The sequence below is a fragment of the Euprymna scolopes genome, chromosome 22, assembly GCF_053919585.1.
Source record: "Euprymna scolopes isolate OS-2025 chromosome 22, ASM5391958v1, whole genome shotgun sequence".
In the NCBI taxonomy this organism is placed as follows: domain Eukaryota; kingdom Metazoa; phylum Mollusca; class Cephalopoda; order Sepiida; family Sepiolidae; genus Euprymna; species Euprymna scolopes.
This window is the reverse complement of record NC_136503.1, coordinates 54,111,946-54,131,549: the sequence shown is the minus strand read 5'-3', so window position 1 is coordinate 54,131,549 and position 19,604 is coordinate 54,111,946.

Below are 19,604 nucleotides of genomic sequence, written 5' to 3'. Positions count from 1 at the left end.
CTTATGGCTAAGCGAGTTTGTCGGGGATATGTACGTTGATGGCGAAACAAGTTCATCAGAACACATTCCATTAAAATATTTGTAAAACAGGCACAGTGATGCAACATTGGGCGATGGAACTGGAGTTGGGGCTTAGTTGATAAAGTGGGATCGATTAGATTGACAACTCTTTTTTGGACTTTATCTAAGAGGGAGAGACTAGTGTTAAATGCACCAGCCCAGATGTGGCAACAATACTCCATGCATGGGTGAATGGTGGCCTTGTAGAGGTACAGGATACTCTCAGGTGTGAGTAGTCTTCTAGCTCGATATAGGGAACCCACCTTCTTTGCAGCAGCCTTTGCAATGTACTCTATGCATTTGTTCCAGTTCATATTTCCTGCAAATGTTAAGCCGGAGTTTGAAGGTAGAATTCTCAGGTAGGGTGCTCACAGAAAGTTTTTTTTTTAATTTTTTCATTAAATTTATTTATTTATTTTTTTTTTTTTGTGATGAACAAACTAAAAATTATAAAGACAACACTTAATAAATAAATAAAAAAGAAACATTTAGAAATTTTGTTTCGTTTTCTTTTCTTTTCTTTTCTTATACAGCTTTTGAATCGAACAAATATCAGCCGGGTTAGGGTTAGTTTATGGGTAGAGTAAAAAAAAAAAAATAAAACGGTTCGAATTTTGTTGGATTCAAAAGAACAAGATTTCTTCTCAAAAATTGCAGATTTTCTTTTCGAATTGGAAAGGAGGATTTCAGCACCCCTATTGGGCACTGTCACATGAAAACCATCCTTTGCTGTGTTTAGTGACTAAAGCATACAACCTATCTCGATTCAGTAGAGAAGGTCGATCTCGGTTGTTCATTGCCGCAACATTCTGACAGAATTGATTGGTCTTTATTTCCTTGGAAAGTTAACAATTATGTCTTAAGGCTGGCAATTTGGTTGAAACTTAGTACAAATCTTCTATATTCTATTTTTCTAGCTCTAACATATTAAATGTTTACTTTTTATATTTGAAAATTAAAACCAACTTCATATAACCGTTCATTAATATATTAGCTACTACATAAAGGTTAAATAAGTTGCATATTTCTTTGAAAAATGAGCGTTAATTAATTTCCTGTTTCTTATATGATTGGTTTCATTTCACTATGACGCTGAATTATATTAATGCATATTTTCTACATTCTGAATAATTGCGTAGAATTTGAGATGAAAACGTTTCAGCACACACACACACACTATATATATATATCGTGTGTGTGTAGAAAGTCTCTACCAAACTTGTCTACAGAGTTGAAATTTATATATAGGGTATTTGGACATGTAGCACACTTTCGATTTGTTTTTAGCACTAAAATTGCTAATAACGAATAGGAAACAAAACAGTTGACCTTTGCAGGAGTAGTCGACTAAACCTGTTTACATGCACAAACCTTCCTTTATATGTTAAACAACGTTATTTTCCAACTATATGCGCATGAGCGAGGCTTTGAGGCTAAGGATGATTGAGAGTTGTATGTTTCGGTTTCGATTCTACCTGATGGCACCCACGTCATAGTTTTTTTTTTGTTTTTTTAATCACTAATATATATTAGGTTCAATATAATAATCGATAAGGAATTGGCTCTATAATAATAAATATGTAATCTGTGTGCATTTAAATATCATATTAAAGTGTACCGTACGACCGGGAAGCGCCAGGCCGACTGCTAGTAGAACATTAAAATAAAGAGAAACTGCGTAAATTAAAAAAGAAAAAACACGTTAGGTCTCTCGTTTATTATGGCGGTAGACAGCAGTCTTGCACTCAAAATAGTACCCAATAATCATAATTGGAAACAAAGCCAATCTTATCAGATTGTTGAATTAAATAGCAACTCCAGGCAATACTTCAGAAAAAAGGCGGGAAATTCTGGTTTTCTTGCTCAAAAAAGAAAAAAAAACTTTATTAATCAAAATAAATAAGATAATCATGTTCATTTTATTTTGTGTGTATTTAGCTATTGATGTCAGTTGTTAACCGAAAATAGTCTTAGATTCTTTTAGTTTTTTCTTTCTTTTTTTTTTGCATTGTTTAAAATTTAACCTGATTGATGAAGTACTTACCTTCCAGTTATTCGTAAAAAGAATAAAAAATAACCAGTTCCCCCACTTTCCACCGCGTATATTATAAAAACTAAATAAGGTTCTGATATCTTAAGGTCAGTAAGTGGAGTCTTACACTTTAAATAGAATCCAATAAATAATGAATTGACCAAAAACGGTTTTATTAGATAGTTAAATAGATTTGCACTCTAGCGAATCCCAAGGGTGGCGACTGAGAAATTGAATAAAACCAAACACTTTCTCAAATGTTCAATTAACGTTATCAAAATCACTTTAATGGAGTCCTGGGAATTTCTGTTTGGTGTCTATGCGAATCCTATATTACTACACGTAACTGACAATATAATTGAATCACTTTTAATAAATAAAAAAAATCTCTATATGTGCAAAAGGAAAACCGTATGACATGGTTGATACATCTATACATATAACGTTGAATTATTTACCGCACCGATATTAATATTAAAAGACGTCTTTTATATCTTAAAAAATTAAACACGACTTCCTCATATGCTCACTCGGGAATATAAACTTTTAAAATAAGTAAGATAGAAAGAATTTCATAAAGAAAGGAATTTTTCTACACGAAATTTTCAGTCCCATTCCTCGGAGTTGTCTATCTGTCTGTTCCACTTTTTATCGGAAACTATTGAGTCGATCTAGTTGAAATGTTGTACGGACTTTTGATAACGTATAGCGAACTAAGCATAATAGTATACGTTGGATGCATATTTAAGGATTAATAGGGATTTGTATTTCACGGAAAATTAACATAAACTTTACCATATTAAATGTAATCTTATTAGGAAAAAAAATTCACATCTTGTTTGCGATATTTTACATTAGTTTTGTTCTACTTGTTGCCAATTATTCCCCCGTCTTATCACATATGGTCCTTTTATAACAGCCATTTCATGTATATGCAAATGAATGAATGAATATAAAACTTCACGCTCCTGATACTCTTTAAGATCATATCAGAAAACCGTGCCCTGTTGGCACTCGCAACCCCAGAGCTTCTAAGCACAATTATACCCTTCAACAAAGGCAAGACACAGCTATCACTCTCTACACAGCTAGACACGACTAGCTCACACTACACATCTGGACATGCCTAGCCTACACTACACGACTGGACACGGCATGTAGTGTGATCTAGCCATGTCTTGCCGTGTAGCATGGCCTAGCTGTGTTTAGCAGTGTAGTGTAGCCTAGCCGTGTCCATGGCTAGGCCACTCGACATGGCCAGTCCACACTACACGGCTACGTCATACTACGTGCCATGTCCAGTTGTGTAGTGTGGGCGAGCCGTATCCAGTCATGTAGTGTGAGCTAGCCGTGTCCAGATGTGTAGTGTGGGCTAGTCGTGTCTAGCTGTGTAAAGAGTGCTAGCTGTGTCTTGTCCTGTTTGAAGGATATAATTGCACTTAAAAGTTCTGGGGATGCAAGTGCCAACTAGGCCACACTACACAGCTGGACACGGCTATTCCACACAACACAACGACACCAATTTAAAAAAAAAAGTCTTGTTCGAATCGCAGTTTAATCTCTCCATTTTACAGCGATGGCACTTTTTTTGTAAAGCTCAACCTGAATGGAATTTTAAGCACTATTTAGCGACGATTCTTCACAGAATCCAATTCTCGCATTAGTCGCATCAACTTTACATTTCGGTTGACATTAGCTTGTAATATTATAAGAAAAAAATAATAGACAGCATGCTCGCAACATTTTATATTCGTGTTGTTCTATTTGCTGCCAATCTTTACTTCGTCCTTTCACATACGGTTTTTTTTATAACGTCTTTTATGGCAGCTAATTCATTGATATGCAAATCGATGAATATCAAACTATATTCAGCCATCAATTTGGCATCAAGCACTCATTTCAAGCCAACGGACTATAAGTTTTGCCCGTCTTCACGGAGTAAAACGTCTAATATTAACTAATACATTTTTAAAAGGACCGACGTGTACGTTAATAATATGTATGTGCTTGGTAACATCTTGAACTACTAAACTTGTCATTAATTGTGGAACATGTATTCTCAACAACAGGGTGAGTAGTGCGGCACATTATATAAAAATATTTTTTGTAAACTTATTTACTGACTTAAATTTAAGGTGGTGTCATTGAAATCGTGCCTGAACCCCGCTCTAATATATATATATCTATAAAAGCGGACGTGTTTGTGTGTCTACATTTCCCTACGCAATAACTCTGTCAATTTTAAGTCTACAGACTCGAAATTTGATATACATGGTACTAAGATTTGGGAAAATCTTTGTAATCCGTTGTCAGCCAGAAATTTGGCTGTTATGGGGTCAAAGTTCAACGATTTGACCTTTGAGAACTCTACTAAACTCCTCTGACAATTTTGGGCATAAACAATTGAAATTTTAGATATAGGTTCCTTGGACATGGATCTAACTTAATCACTTGATTTGAGCCCAGAACAATAAATGTTAAGGGGTCATAATAGGGGTCAAAGTTAAAAAAAAATTGATCTCTGAGGTCTCTACCAAATTACTCACAATTTCTGGTCTAAACATTTGACATTTTACATAAAAGGTATTCAGAGATAGGACAAGCTTTTTAATCGGTTTGGGTCGAAAATTTGTAGTTTCCAATATATAAATGTATGTCTGTATATATGTTTGCATGTCTGTCTAAAACTTTGAGAGAGGCGACGGATTTTTACAAGATCAGTATCGTTTTGAAGTTCGACCTTTCAGACGACCATTATCGAAAAATTGACTAAAAATATTAATATCTTTACCTTAAGCTGGACACTTTTCTGCGGGGGGATTCTTTTTTCGCCGATATTTTTTAAAGACATCCTCTCCTTTTGATTGTCTAGCCTTAATTAAAACGTACATCATTTCTGGTTTGGCAGTGGTCGTAACAGCAGAGATGTCAGGGTTTTTTTCCGCGTTCTTTTCCTCCTTTGCGCTACGGGTTCGAGCCTGCCTTCCTACTACCACTTTTTTTTTTTTTGCTCAACACACACGTCGAAACACCTGAGCAACGCCGGGCTGAAATGCTAGTGAAAAAATAAATTATAATTTTAAACCAACGCTATATTTGTTGCATATCCCATACTGGGGCCGATATTTTACTTTTTGGCATTCGTCGATCTAGAAAACTATGGAGTTGGGCCTGTAGAAGTTGTTGTTGAACAGTTTTAGCTGAATAAGCCTCTCTTCGATTTACAGTGTCATTTGTAAACATCGCAGATAAGGGTCGGTGTGTTGTGTTGATGGTCTGATGGATTTTGTTGACTGGCCTTCTTGAATAAACTTTTATATAAAGAGTTGTCTGGTTGTGTGTATATATACCCAACTAAAAGTCAGTTACAACACAAGACACACCCACAAAACTGATGCATTCGTTTCAGCGTCGCCTTGCACAAACTAAGCAATAAGCATACATTATTTTTGTTATATTGATATTTTTTACGGAAGGGCAGTGTCAACAGGAAAGAAAGAAAGTCAGAGATTACAACATTTCGAGCGACTTTTTTTTTCGCTAACATTTGATTTGAAATAGTACGCTTTGTTCTGCTTAAAAATGTAATATATTCTTCAACGCATAAAACTGTGTTCCTTTATTCCATCAAAAAGGAATAGAAAGAGGGAGCAGGCGAGAGGGTTTGGGAAGTGCGAGGAAAGAAATATGATTAACAAAAAAAATTTGCTGCACACAATTTAAAATCTTCTATTTCGTCGTTGTTTTTTTTTTTTTTTTTTTTTTTGTAAGCTTATCTCTAAATCCATTACAGGAGTGTTTGACATATTTTAATTCTGGCGCAAACACAGATCTCACAATATTATAGTAACCTCTTTGGACATAAAATATATCAAAGGTCAATAAAATGGATATTAGTTTGAGCTTAACGTTTGGCAATAGCGATAATTATAAATCTTATCAGAAAAATCATTGATCCGGTTCTTCCCCAGTACTAGAAAAAGTGATGCGGCGATCAGCTTAAGACGTTGCTCAGAACGGTTAGGCAATATATCGAACCTATTAAGATTTCGACTATCTACGGTGTTCGCCATTGGAACGGTGACTGGCTGTTGATAGTGTTAGCGGATAGTGGATCACCAGGCTTGTTCGTGCAAGATGCGGTGCCGGGGTGAATGCCGCCTTAAGACAATACTCAAGACATTAGCGATATATGATAAAATTAAAGAAAGGACCATTTTTGTATTGTATCTATTAAATGATAGGATAATCCTATCATTTAATAGAGAAACGGAAGGTAATCACTAATGCACAAGTTCTGCCTTCATAGTCTGTAATTAGGATTGCTGTCAAATAGCTAAACGTAAATGCAACCACTATAAGAACTCAAAGCTGGTAGCCCCACGACAACGAGTATGAAAACTCCCACCGTAGGATAATTATCCATTCACATCGTGCCAATAAGAATATATGAAGCACCAGTCATGTCCAAGCGAAGACATTAGTCCTCGCGTGCTTATGGCTGCAACAATATCACAACTGTTTCTGTGATAGGATTACTATTATTATTATTATTATTATTATTATTATTATTGGCTCACAAGGAGCTTTCACACAGGTCTTCAGATATCTTTCCCCGAAAACAGCCTGTGATGTTCCCTTGAAGCTGAGTGACAAGTCTCCTCAGGTATCCACTACTCTCCACCTCTTTTGATAACATTTGCAAATAAATTTGCATTATCGCAACAGTTGCTTACCATTGATTTCTCGTTGGCTCTTGTTCTTTGCTGGCATTGAGTGGCGATAAGCCTTCCCAAGGTCGCAGTTCTCTTTGCACTTTTTCGGCCGAGGTCTGGTCAGTTCATCGGCCTTTCCTTCCTCCTTGACTCTACTTGGTTATTTGGTTTCTCTTTTTTTTGGGGGGGCAATGGGGGTAGGGGGGTTAGAGAACTTGTAGATATGCCGTGTCAGTGTTCTTGGTTCCATGTAGTGTTTCATGTTTTGCCTTTGCAGCAGTTTTTCTGACCCACGCTTGTTGCTCCTGTGTGTTAGTTTCCACATTCAAGGGTTTTTCTTAATGTCTCAGCTGTTTGCATGATTGTTGTACGTTGTATTTTTCTAGTCATTCCTTTGATTTCAATTTCTCCCTTTCTTTTTTTTTTTTAAAGTTTTTCGGGATTATTCCTAGTGCTCCTACTATTATAGGTATTTTGATTTTCACCTTCCATATCGCTTTCAGCTCTCTTATTATTATTCACCAGGAGTTCTCACACAGGTCATTATCAGACCTTACACGCTGATAACCGGTAGTGTTTCCTGAAGTCTGGGTGACAACAAGTCCCTCCAGTTTCCAGTACACTTCACCCCTTTCGATAACCTTTGTAAATAACTTTACCTATCGCAAGATTTTTTGCTCACAAAGACCTTTGATCTTCACTTGAATTAGGATGTCAGTAAGTCTCACCAAGGTCTAGTAAGTGGTATTCCTCCTGACACTTCCCATCCTCCTAGACCCTTCACTACCATTTTGTATGGTATCAGCCGATGTTGATGACTTTTATTTAGGAAAGCGGTACGGCTTATAAGATTTCTTATAGTATCAGTTCTCTTGAGTTCGTATTATTAATACATAGTACTAGATCAGCTTATGATTTTGCGATTTAATGTACGGAGATGTTTATGGTGTGTACAGACACATATGTAAATTACATGGTAATGCTTGTTAGAATTATTTGTACTCAAACTTTGTAAGGTAATTTGCATAAAGCCACTTATGCAAATTACCCACTATTACTTGGAGTTGCTTGCAACAATAAAAAAGAAAAAAAAAAGATTAACAGCGAGCACTTCTCAGAAATTACTCTCTTTTTCTGCAACAAACAGAAACTCCTCCAGAACAACTATTTTGGAAACTTTAACCTTTACTTGTAAATATACGTTATTTTAAATGCAAGAATTTTATTGTGTTATTCTTTCTCAAAATTTACCAAGTTGTTCGGATATCAAGGAACCAAGAAAAGAGAGGTGCGTTAGAAATAAAAAAAAAAAATTTCTAACATGCTCGCTGAAAATAGACATTTTTTCTAAATGCTTAGTTTTCTCTCTTTCTTTCTCTCTCTCTCTCATATATATATATATATATATATGATAAAATGTCCATATTTCACATTTCATAATGTTGTTCATCTTACCGTTTATTTCTCTCGGCATGTTAGAAATGTAAAAATTTTTGACAGCACCTGATTCGTAGCGCAGAAAAAAAAATATAATTATTATGTCATTTTTTTTTAATATTTCCGCCTTGACTCTGCAGAAGATTAAGAATTCATTATCTTTAAGGCGAAAAGATGAAGAATCTGAGCATGATGATTAAATCTGAAAGATTTCGAAGAGTAGCTGCGTTGTTTTTATGTTTACGTCATTATTTATATATATTATAGAAACAAACTTAATAAATAAGGAGTAAAGTTCCAGGGGAGCTTTATTACATCATCAGGTCAATAAGGATTAAAGAAAAGGGAAATTGGGAAGAAATCTCTTCAGACTATGGCATTTCGAAACCAAATGCTTCCCATCAGAAGTGGATATCAAGAAATATTAGATCCAGTTGGACTTGAACACGTAATGTCTCATACAATCATCTTTGCCAGTAGTCATTAAACTGCCCATGTTTCGTTCACACCTATTTTATGCCTGCTTTGGTATCAGAGGAAAATTACTGTTATAACGGTTTTCGGTAATAACATGTGTGAGCCACTGTAGTGCAAAAAAAAAGTCCTGGAATAGATTTGATGCTTGTATATTTAGTCAACACAACAATTTCTTTCAGAGTGGAAATATCTTGACTTTTCACATGGAAAGAGTTCAGGTGGAGGTGACCGTGGTGGTAATGGTTGAAATGGGAGGGGGAGGGTATATTTTTCCTTTTATTTAAAATGTTGACATCAGTCAAGAGAAAGAAACAAAAATAGAAAATGACAGTTAAAAAAAGAAAAAAGAAAAAGTTTCCAGTGAAAGTTAGACGAAATGGAAAAATTGAATTAAACGCAGCGAAACAAGAGAAAAATTTACAAAAAAAAAAAAAAAAAAAAAACACACACACATTTCTAACTTTCCTTATTTTGTCAAATTCCTAAACTGCGAGCTGTTAATTTGTGGGGAGGCGACCGAACAGCGTTAAACTTGCTTTTAAAACGTTTATCGAATCAACCAAAAATAGCATAAAAATAATAACAGGCGAAGAAGATCCGAGCGGCGAAACGAAAACGTAACTCTATATCCGTACAGATTTCACAGACACGTTGATGGCACCAAAAATAAATGAGCCAAGTTAACAATTAAGGGGGGGGAACAAATAATAGTTTTAAAGTAAAGAATAAATAAGAAGAAATAAAATCGACAAAATTTGACTGAAAATAAGAATTGCTTCAGGCCATTCTTATTTTGATTTTGTATGATTTTTCTTTTCAGAGTGAAAGTTACAATCTCCACAAAATGGTTAAACTATTTTACAAGAGAATAAAATGTTCAATTTCCTGTTCCATACTATTCATGTCGCGGTGTTTATAATACTGTGTATACGAAGCACTGTAAGATGAAGCTATACCTTTATTTATTTACATGTGGAACGATAGAATTGTCCCCCTTCAGCTTTATTTTAAGATTCTTATTGAAAACATCAATTCAGGTAACTTGATTATGTAGTAGTAAAGCTGGCATCTATTAAATGTAACCGCGTTCAGTCTCAATTGCGACTTCGATACTGGTCCGGAACTGAGACCATGTCTTTTCCCCAAGCACCGGCGGGAACTCAGTGAATACTCTGCGGATGACGGCGAATCAGACTCTCTTTGGTGTTGTGGGAGGTCATATTGGTGATGTTTTCGATGTATGACAAAACGAAGTAGTCCAGCAGGTTCCGGTCGGGAAATTAGGGGAGGCAGTGAGAGAAGGGCACAAAGTCGTAGCACTCCTTCTGAAACCAAGCCTTGGTCTCTTTGGACTCGTGGGCCGGCGCCGAGTCCTACTGCCAAATTCAGGCTCTACCAATGGCCACCTGATTGCACCAGATGATCATCACACTCTTCAGCACATCCAGGTACACTTTGGTGTTGACTTTCAAGCCGACTTCGAAGATGTGAGGTGGCATGATGTGGCCCTCACTTGAAACCACATCAAACACCATAACCATAGCCGGAAACTTCATTGAGCTGTGCTCTCAAGCGTTGAACTGCCTGGATTTGCATTTTGGGGCTGCTGGCAATGTTCTGTTGTCATAACTTGTATTGAGAAAAGTACGAGTTGTACGGCGACGCATCTCCGATCCCGTTTGTTATAAATGGTGTCACTTTCAGACATAATAGAAGGCTCCTATCGTTCTTAAGATTTGTACACAACTGGCCAACAACAACACAAATGCAGCAACAAAACAAAACCGGTTTTCATCAATGAGAAATAAAATCATGTCGTCTTTTCTCATACGAGAATTTATCGTTCCACCTTGTACCTATATATATATATATATATATATATATATATATATAATAATGTATACTAGCATTTGAGCCCGGCGTTGCCCGGGTGTTTCGATGTGTATGTTGAGCAAAAAAAAAAAAGTGGTAGTAGGAAGAGAGGCTCGAACCCGTACCGCGAAGGAAGAAAAGAATGGGGGGAAAAACCCCTGACGGCTATGCTGTTACGACCACCGCCAAACCGGAAGAAACATTTTTTTTTAAATTAAGGCTAGACAATCGAAAGGAGAGGGTGTCTTTAAAAAATATCAGCGAAAAAAGCGACATCCCCAGTAGAAAAGTTCCCAGTTGAAGGTGAAGATATGATTGCTTTAGCCAATTTTTCAATTTGTCGTCTGAAAGGTCGGACCTTAAAACGATCCTGATCTTGGTAAAATCCGTCGCCTCTGTCAAAAGTTTTAGGCAGACATGCAACATACATACATATATACATTTATATATTGGTAACTAAAAATTTTCGACCCAAACCGATTAAAATGTTTGGCCTATATCTGAATACCCTTTATGTAAAATTTCAAATTTTTAGACCAGAAATTGTCTGAGTAATTTGGTAGAGACTTCAGAGGTCAATTTTTCTTAAATATGACTCCTATTATGACCCCTTAACATTTATTGTTTTGCGCTCAAATCATGTGATTAAGTTAGATCCATGTCCAAGGAACCTATATCTAAAATTTCAAGTGTTTAAACTCCAAATTGTCGGAGGAGTGTGGTAGACTTCTCAAAGGTCAAATCGTTTAACTTCGACCCCTTAATCGCCAAATTTCTGGCTAAAAACCGAATCTCAGTACCATGTATATCAAATTTCGAGTCTGTAGACTTAAAATTGAAAGAGATGTTGCGTAGAGAAATGTACACACACAGACACACAGACACGTTCACTTTCATATATACACTAGCATTTCAGCCCGGCGTTGCCCGGGTGTTTAGATGTGTTTGTTAAGCAAAAAAAAATGTGGTAGTAGGAAGGCAGGCTCGAACCCGCACCGCGAAGGAGGAAAAGAACGGGGTAAAAACTTAACGTCTCTGCTGTTACGACCACTGCCAAACCGGAAGCAATATTTTTTTTAAATTATGGCTAGATAATCTAAAGGAGAGGATAACTTTAAAAAATGTCGGCGAAAAAAGTGATCCCCCTGTAGAAAAGTGCCTAGTTGAAGGGGAAGATATTAATGTTTTTAGCCAGTTTTTCGGTATTTGTCGTCTGAAAGGCCGAACATTAAAACGATACTGATCTTCAAAAAATCCGTCGCCTCTATTGAAAGTTTTAGACAGAAATGCAAACATGCATACATACATTTATATATTAGTAACTGAAAATTTTCGCCCCAAACCGATTAAAAAGCTTGTCCTATCTCTGAATACCCTCTATGTAAAATTTCAAATATTTAGACACGAAATTATCTGAGTAATTTGGAAGCGACCGCAGAGGTCAATTTTTCAAAAACTTTGACCCCCTACTATGACCTCTTAACATTTATTGTTTTTGGGCTCAAATCAAGTGATTAAGTTAGATCCATGTCCAAGGATCTAAAATTACAAGTGTGTAGACCCAAAATTATCGGAGGAGTTTGGTAGAGTTCTCAAAGATCAAATCGCTGAACTTTGACCCCTTAATCGCCAAATTTCTGGCTAAAAACCGATCACATCGATTTTCCCAAATCTCAGTACCATGTATATCAAATTTCGAGTCTGTAGACTAAAAATTGACAGTTATTGCGTAGGGAATTGTACACACAGAGACAGACACTTTCACTTATATACATATATATATATATATATATATATATATATATATATATATATATATATATATATATTAGTAGATTTGGGCAGCGTTTTTTTCTCTTATGCCTGTTTCATTGAGTAGCAGGGATTATTCATGTTTGTTTCTTTTGCGATCCATCTTTTCGAGTATAAGAAGAAATTCTCCATAGTCGCCAATGTTTTCAACTTCCAGGAGTTGCATTCAGGGGACTGATGAATTAAAAAAAAAAATTAAGTGATTTTATTGAAAAAGTCGATTAAAATCGTTTAAATGCTACTATGAACAGCCGTACAGATTGTGGTTTCTTAATCGCTGTAGGTGACCTGTCTATATAGATAGCCATGCTAAGGGTGTGTACGACACGCAGGGCATGCTCTTTCAACAAATCTTGGTTTCAGTGACAAGCCCAAGCAAGAGAAATGAAATGATGTAAAGTTTCTGTTTGTCATATAAATGAGTTAAGAAAATCCACGAGTCCATATCATCGCGTTGGCTAGCATAGCACCTGCGTATTATTCCAAGTATTTCTTCACCCTCGCTTTTATATATATATATATATATATATATATAAAATGAGAATAATTGTTGTTAAATTATACGTATATATACAATTAAAAAACTAATTATTCTTTATACCTACAGACACTAGTGTCGCATGCTTACGTGCTTGCTCAATTATAAGTGTGAGGACTGACAAGTTCTACCAGTCATGAGATTGGAATCTATCCACGAAGCCACATTTTCTTTTCTTTTTTTTTTTTACAAAGGAATTACCACTTATCAAGGCCCATAGGTCACTCGAGGATAACGGTTAAAGAGTGTACAGTGGTCAAAAAGACAATGTCATAGGAATCGTTAGAAGTGTAAATTTGGTAAATTGGATTACTTAAGGGGAACGGTTCATCAAGAACTTGTTTACATTGGACTTGGAGATGGCTATATTGTAGTCAGCTGGAAAGCAGGTAAACGGAAGAGAGTTCTACAGGTGGGCAGTTCTAAGAAAGAAGCTTTGTTCATGGAATCTACGTTTAGCTTTATTCATCAGATAAAGAGTGGGGGAAATTATATGTAGTGTTTACAGCCAAACTAGTGTTTCTCGTGAATGTTTGGCGAGGGGGGGGCATAGATTGGAGCTTAATCTATGGTCTCCCCTAAGCCTTTAAATCAGGGCCATCAAACAATTGCCACGGGAATGAAAGGAATTAAGAACTATTAAACGCCGAATTCAGCGAATACATTAGACAATCTAGAGTATCCGAACTAGCGGAAGTCATGAACATGGAACATTGTTAGCTATTATTGCCCAGACCGTACCCATTTATTCTTAAAAGATCTTCATAAGTATAATTAAACAATAATTATACTATATATGCTTACGCAGTCATCAGTGTAGAGAATTTTTTTTTTCGTTATTATTGGAGATAAATGGCTGTGATATAGCTATTGGTAGATTTTACGCACTCAGTTACATAACCCAGCTGAGGAGTCAAAGCAACGGCGAAACACGTGTCCATGGATGACTATTTTATCTATAATAAATACACACACACAGATTTTGCTAAATCCTACCCTCTGATGAGAAGGAAAGTATTTCTTCGAAACTCCGCGGATTAAGGACTATCCACTTATTTAGTGTTTCCTTTTTAAAATGAAATATGTTTTCAGCTCTTTTTCAAAGTGTTTTTAACATGTTTTCTTAACTATTTGTCCTTATTATAAGCTCTATCTCCTATTTGGTTTTATCGAGCTTTTACATCTGGTTGAGATTACTTTATAAATATTAATTCTTTAATGTTTATAGTATACTGTAGTTTTGCGCTCTTGGATCATGTTGGTGAACTTAACTGTAATTCTAATTTCATTTTATATATATATATATATATATATATATATATATATATATATATATATATATATATATATATATATATATATGTGTGTCTATGTATATATATGCACGTTTTCGTGAGTGACTGTAGGCAAAATAATTCCTTCTCCGTTTTCTCCTTTTAGTTAGTCAATATTCATTCTCTTAGTATCGATAAGAATTAACGATCGTTGATCCCAATCGAAGAAAACACATGTTAAAGTCTATTATTCTTTTAAAATCTTGCATGATTTGAGGTTCCTATTACATACAGTAGAGGTGAGTGCACAAAGGACGTTGCACAAGATATGCACAAAGAACCGCATGAAAGTAAGTAAAGAATGCAAGATGGGCATAGGCAGGTGGAAGAAGGGGAAGAAACCGATCGTTTGTAGGAATATTGAAAAGGTGAGCCTGGTAAAAGACCTACATTGAAAGTAAGCGCACTCTTCGTAGAACAGGCTGAAGAAATGCATTGTGTCCTTTGTTGAAAGAGGTCACTCTGAAAGAAGAGCGGAATGTAAGTAAAAATGAATGGAAAACAATGAAGGAAGCGGCGATAAAAGGACCCTGTCATATCGCCGCACGCTTACATCTCTTTGCTTCTTTGACAAGTACTCCCACGATATATTTTCTCATAAACTTACAGCACCTTCAATCTAACCATTCTCAATCCACCCAGATTCCAGCAAAATCCTACCTCTTCACTGCAGACGTACATACATGATTGAATTTTTTTACTCTGGTAACTTCTTCCTTTATACCGTGGTTTGGCTTTGGAATTCCTTTCCTGCTCTCTGTTACTCCCGACCGTAAACAACATGCGGAAATTTAGATAAATGTGAACAGACATCTTGGTACCCAACTCCCCACCCAGTTTGGCTCTCTATTAATCTGGCCTTTATCACAGGAGCCCATTATGTTTCAGTTGTATTATGCCTTGTTTTGGGTAAACAATGCCACTGTTTGAATTTGGAATTCCTTCCCTGCTATCTGGTACCCTGTTCGTATCAACATGCAGATATTAAAATGAATGTGAGCAAACATCTTGCTTCAACAATTTCCCAACCGGATTGCCCCTCTATTAATCTGGTCCCTGTCGCAGTAGTTCCTCATACACCAGTGTAAATACGCCATGTTTCGGATGGAAAAAATGTAAAAAAATAAATAAATAAATAAAAGAGAAAGAAAATATGATAAACTACTTATACTTACCCGAGGTTTTTTTTTTTTTTTAAGAATTTGTTTGGGGTTTCGTTTTTTAAAACTACGATTGTTTGTTTTTCATATTTGGGGGGGGGGATCAAATCAAAAGCAAGTAACTCTGTATTGAGAATAGAGAAGTACGTTCATTCTTTTAATGATATCCGAATGAAAACAGTTTCACCTTAGTCAAATTATTTTCTGGGAGGTATTAAATCAAATTATATTTTATTGTTCATAAGAATGGGTAATGCAACGTTCTACAAAAAGAATTGACGAACCAGATTCAGCTATCGATTTAGTAGGAAGAAGGCTCTTGATGACAAAAATTGAGAGATTACATATAGCAAATAAAAAAATAGAATTAATTGAAACAGTAAAAATAAAGAAAAATTACTGGTAAAGGAAAAGATGACTGGTCAATAGGATAAAACCAAAAATCATATTTATAGAAAATAAAATGATTTTGGGCAATGAGAGCCGAAATTGAATGATTTGGGGAAACGAGAGTAAACATTAAATGAATTGGGAAACAAGGGGAGAAATTGAATGACTTTATGGTGGACAGGAAAAGAGTGAGCAGTTAAAAAACGATTGAAAAGATGACTAATAAGTTATGCATTAATTAAACATATAAATTTAAGGTAAAATTGAAAGCGTAGTAACGTAAAGAATTCGACGTAAATGGATTAATAATAGGTGCTAACAATAACACTTAAAATAAAAATGGTTTGCAACACTCAAGAACAACATCAACTAAATAGCAATCACTAAAACTACTTTGTTCACATGTATGAAAAAAATATTTGTATTCAACGCAGTAATTATTTGATATAGACGTGAAGTATAGACTTTGTTTTTTTGGTCGGCCAGACCATTATGAATTTAGTATGGATAATATTCATCAGTGTGTAATTAAAGTTAATATTTTCAGAAAATGTCCATAAATATTTAGTAATTATTTAGTGAAGACGGTTCAGAAAAAAAATCTTGTGTCGGAATAAAAAGTAACATTTGCTTCCCACCTGACTACAACTTGGATGTCTTCAAGTCCAACGTTAACAAATTCCTAATGAACCGCCCCCTTAAGTAAACACTTCATCAAATCTCCATACTAACGTACTGTACTTGCAATAACCCTTATCCCTGAGTGGCTTCCGGGCCTTGATAAGTGGTGACCATCGTGTAAAAAAAAAATTGTTCATGGTTATTTGGTAAGGCAAAAATCCTGGAACAGTAATAGCCTGCATGCGTTAATCTCGGTACGTTCGAAATCTATGGTGAAAACTTTTAAAGTCTTTCGATGCAGCTAACAGCAAGGAAATGAAGTCGCTAACTGATTTTTCCCCTGCGAAACGGTACTTATTGTCGAAGCCACAACATTCTTGAAAGGCTTGTATACTGTATCCATACGCGCAAAGACTACCATTTGTCCGCGTAGTATTTGCATGGACTTGAGACGGAGAACGTATTGAACACTACGCTGTTTGTTTTACATGGATGAAGCCATGTTCTTTTTAGAACCGACGCATTGAAAATAATTTTGATAAAGTGATATACTTTTGATTGTTCAGAATAATGGATTCGTCTGTATGACAATTCACTACAAAAATATCCACTTCATCAAATCGATGTTAAAACAAGTCTCATTACATTTTATGTTGCAATTTTTGTTTTGGTTAAATATCTTTATTTAATTATAATTAAATAATGAATTCAAACTTATGTTATAATTTAAAAAAATAATTTTTGCAAATAGTTTCGAATAAATAATAAAGTAAACGTTTTTATATTATTAAAATTATATTTAAAAATGTTTTTATTATATTTTACCCATTCATAATGAACGAAATATAATTACATTACAATCACTTATTAACAAATCATGCATTTAAACTATATTTTATATATAAATTACTAGCGGGCGAGACTTGCCAGGTTGTAAAATACGCCTAAATATAGTTTAATTAATGCATATTTCGTATTTATTATTAAAGAGCGAATTCTCTATCGAATATTATATTGTATCTAATATATAGTATTGATTTCAAAAGTTTAAAAATGACTGAGCTGCAATCGGCAAGAATCGACACCAAAGCATGTAGTGTTCCAGCTGTGTCTTCTACCGATTAAGCTATCAAGATATAAGAAAGATTATTATCAAACGACTTGATGAAATGACTTGAATTTGAGCATGCGCAGAAAGAAGTAAAAATGTCGGCAGGTTGAAATGAGTAGTTAGCATTTCGACTTATCGATATTTGTCTGTATGTGTTATCCATCCATCCATCCATCCAAATGTTTTAATCTTTATATACCATCATTGGTGTATAATTACTATCTCCTGTTAATTTCAGTGTTATATGACCATGAGTTTAAGAGTTTATCGATTAAATATTGACCCACAAATGAACAAGCACGCACGTACATCTACTGTTTTATTTGTATAGATTAAAAAATACCACAAAAGCTATGAGGCCTCAAATAATTGGGTATTGTTTTTATTAGCGCCGATCACAATTTCTGATTCTAGATACGTCGGCCATGATAAAGTTTATGCGTTCTATTTTTCCTAAGTTCACATGCAAAAGATAAAATAATCAACGCAGGAAAGTAAAGAAAAAAAAAACAAATGCTTAGAGAAGGATCTAATAATATAAAGTGAAAACAACGCAATATTAACATTTTTTTTCAGCACAAATATCCAATTATGTGCGTTCTATTTTAACTAGATTTTTCACTGCTCTAACGAACCGGCGACTAGAAGTAGAAGAAATGATATTTTTATAAAATAAATTTATCCATTGATTCATAGAATTTATAATATTGATAACCTATATGACTCTTGTTTTTAACAAAAACGCACTGCGTTATTTGCATTATACTAGAGTGAAGTCATCATTGCTTCCACTGGAGTGCTCCACCCAAGGGAATCGTATCTTGTCATCTGCAGACAGCTGTTTCATCCTTTCATGACTCATCGATAGACTTATAGTAAGCACATCAATCTGAGATTCAAAATCAAGATGCCAAGTCCCGACTGAACCAATCATTTGTATTGCAATAAATTATATCGATTAGAAGAAAAATATTAATTAGTTTATTAATTTAACGATACTGGTAACCGAGAAGACTTAATTCTTTTATAGAAGAGTATTACATTAAGTAGAAAACATTATGCCCTTCACTGGCGTGGAAATACCCATGAACATGTGTGTATATAGTCATCCGCAGAAGGCTGTTTCGTCATTTCAAGACTTATCAGAATGGTTATCTGTAACTAACACATCTACACCGAGATTCGAAACAATATGACATGTCACAATCACCCATATATATATATATATATATATATATATATATATATATATATATATATATATATATCCTCTTTTCTGTTTCAAGCTGCAGCGTATAAAATGTCGAGTTCTATCTAATAAAGCTATTTTTACCAAATGAATATCGTCCTATAAATAGAGCGAAATATTTTGTTCCAGCTTTAATGATATGTTTGGGTCCACATTTCTACAAGTACTATGTATTTTTTTATACGATGCCCTCAGATGGGGAGCGACATATATTTATTTTTTAATTCTAATTATCCATGGACACGGAACGATTTTGATTCTCGCGATCACTGTCAGTAGTTTGTTTTTTTTCCATAAAATAGTCGTCTTTTTAGGGAGGGGTATTATTCCTCTGAAGTTTTGGTGGAATTACAACCAGATATCCGCAAAAGGTCGCTCGTTTTAATTGTACTACTCTCTCCCGTCTTGGTAACTTTTTCTTAGGTAAAATAAAAACAGGATGCATTACTCTTGTGTGTGTATGTATCTCTCTCTCTCTCTCTCTCTCTATAGAGAGAGAGAGAGAGAGAGAGAGAAAATAAAAAAGGAACAAACCGTATTATCTGGAAGTCTCGAAATAAAGACGAAACGTTGGTGAACACATAATACGGTTTGTTCCTTTTTTATTTTCTCTATTTTGTCGGAATACTATTTCCATTATTTTCATCATATATATATATATATATATGTGTGTGTGTGTGTGTGTGTGTTCAAAAATAATTTTGAATATTCACTTCTTCGTTTTCTAAAATGCTTTTTAAAATGTAATTAAAATGATTATTGCTTGTATCTTTATAATCGTTTTTTTTTTGTTTTA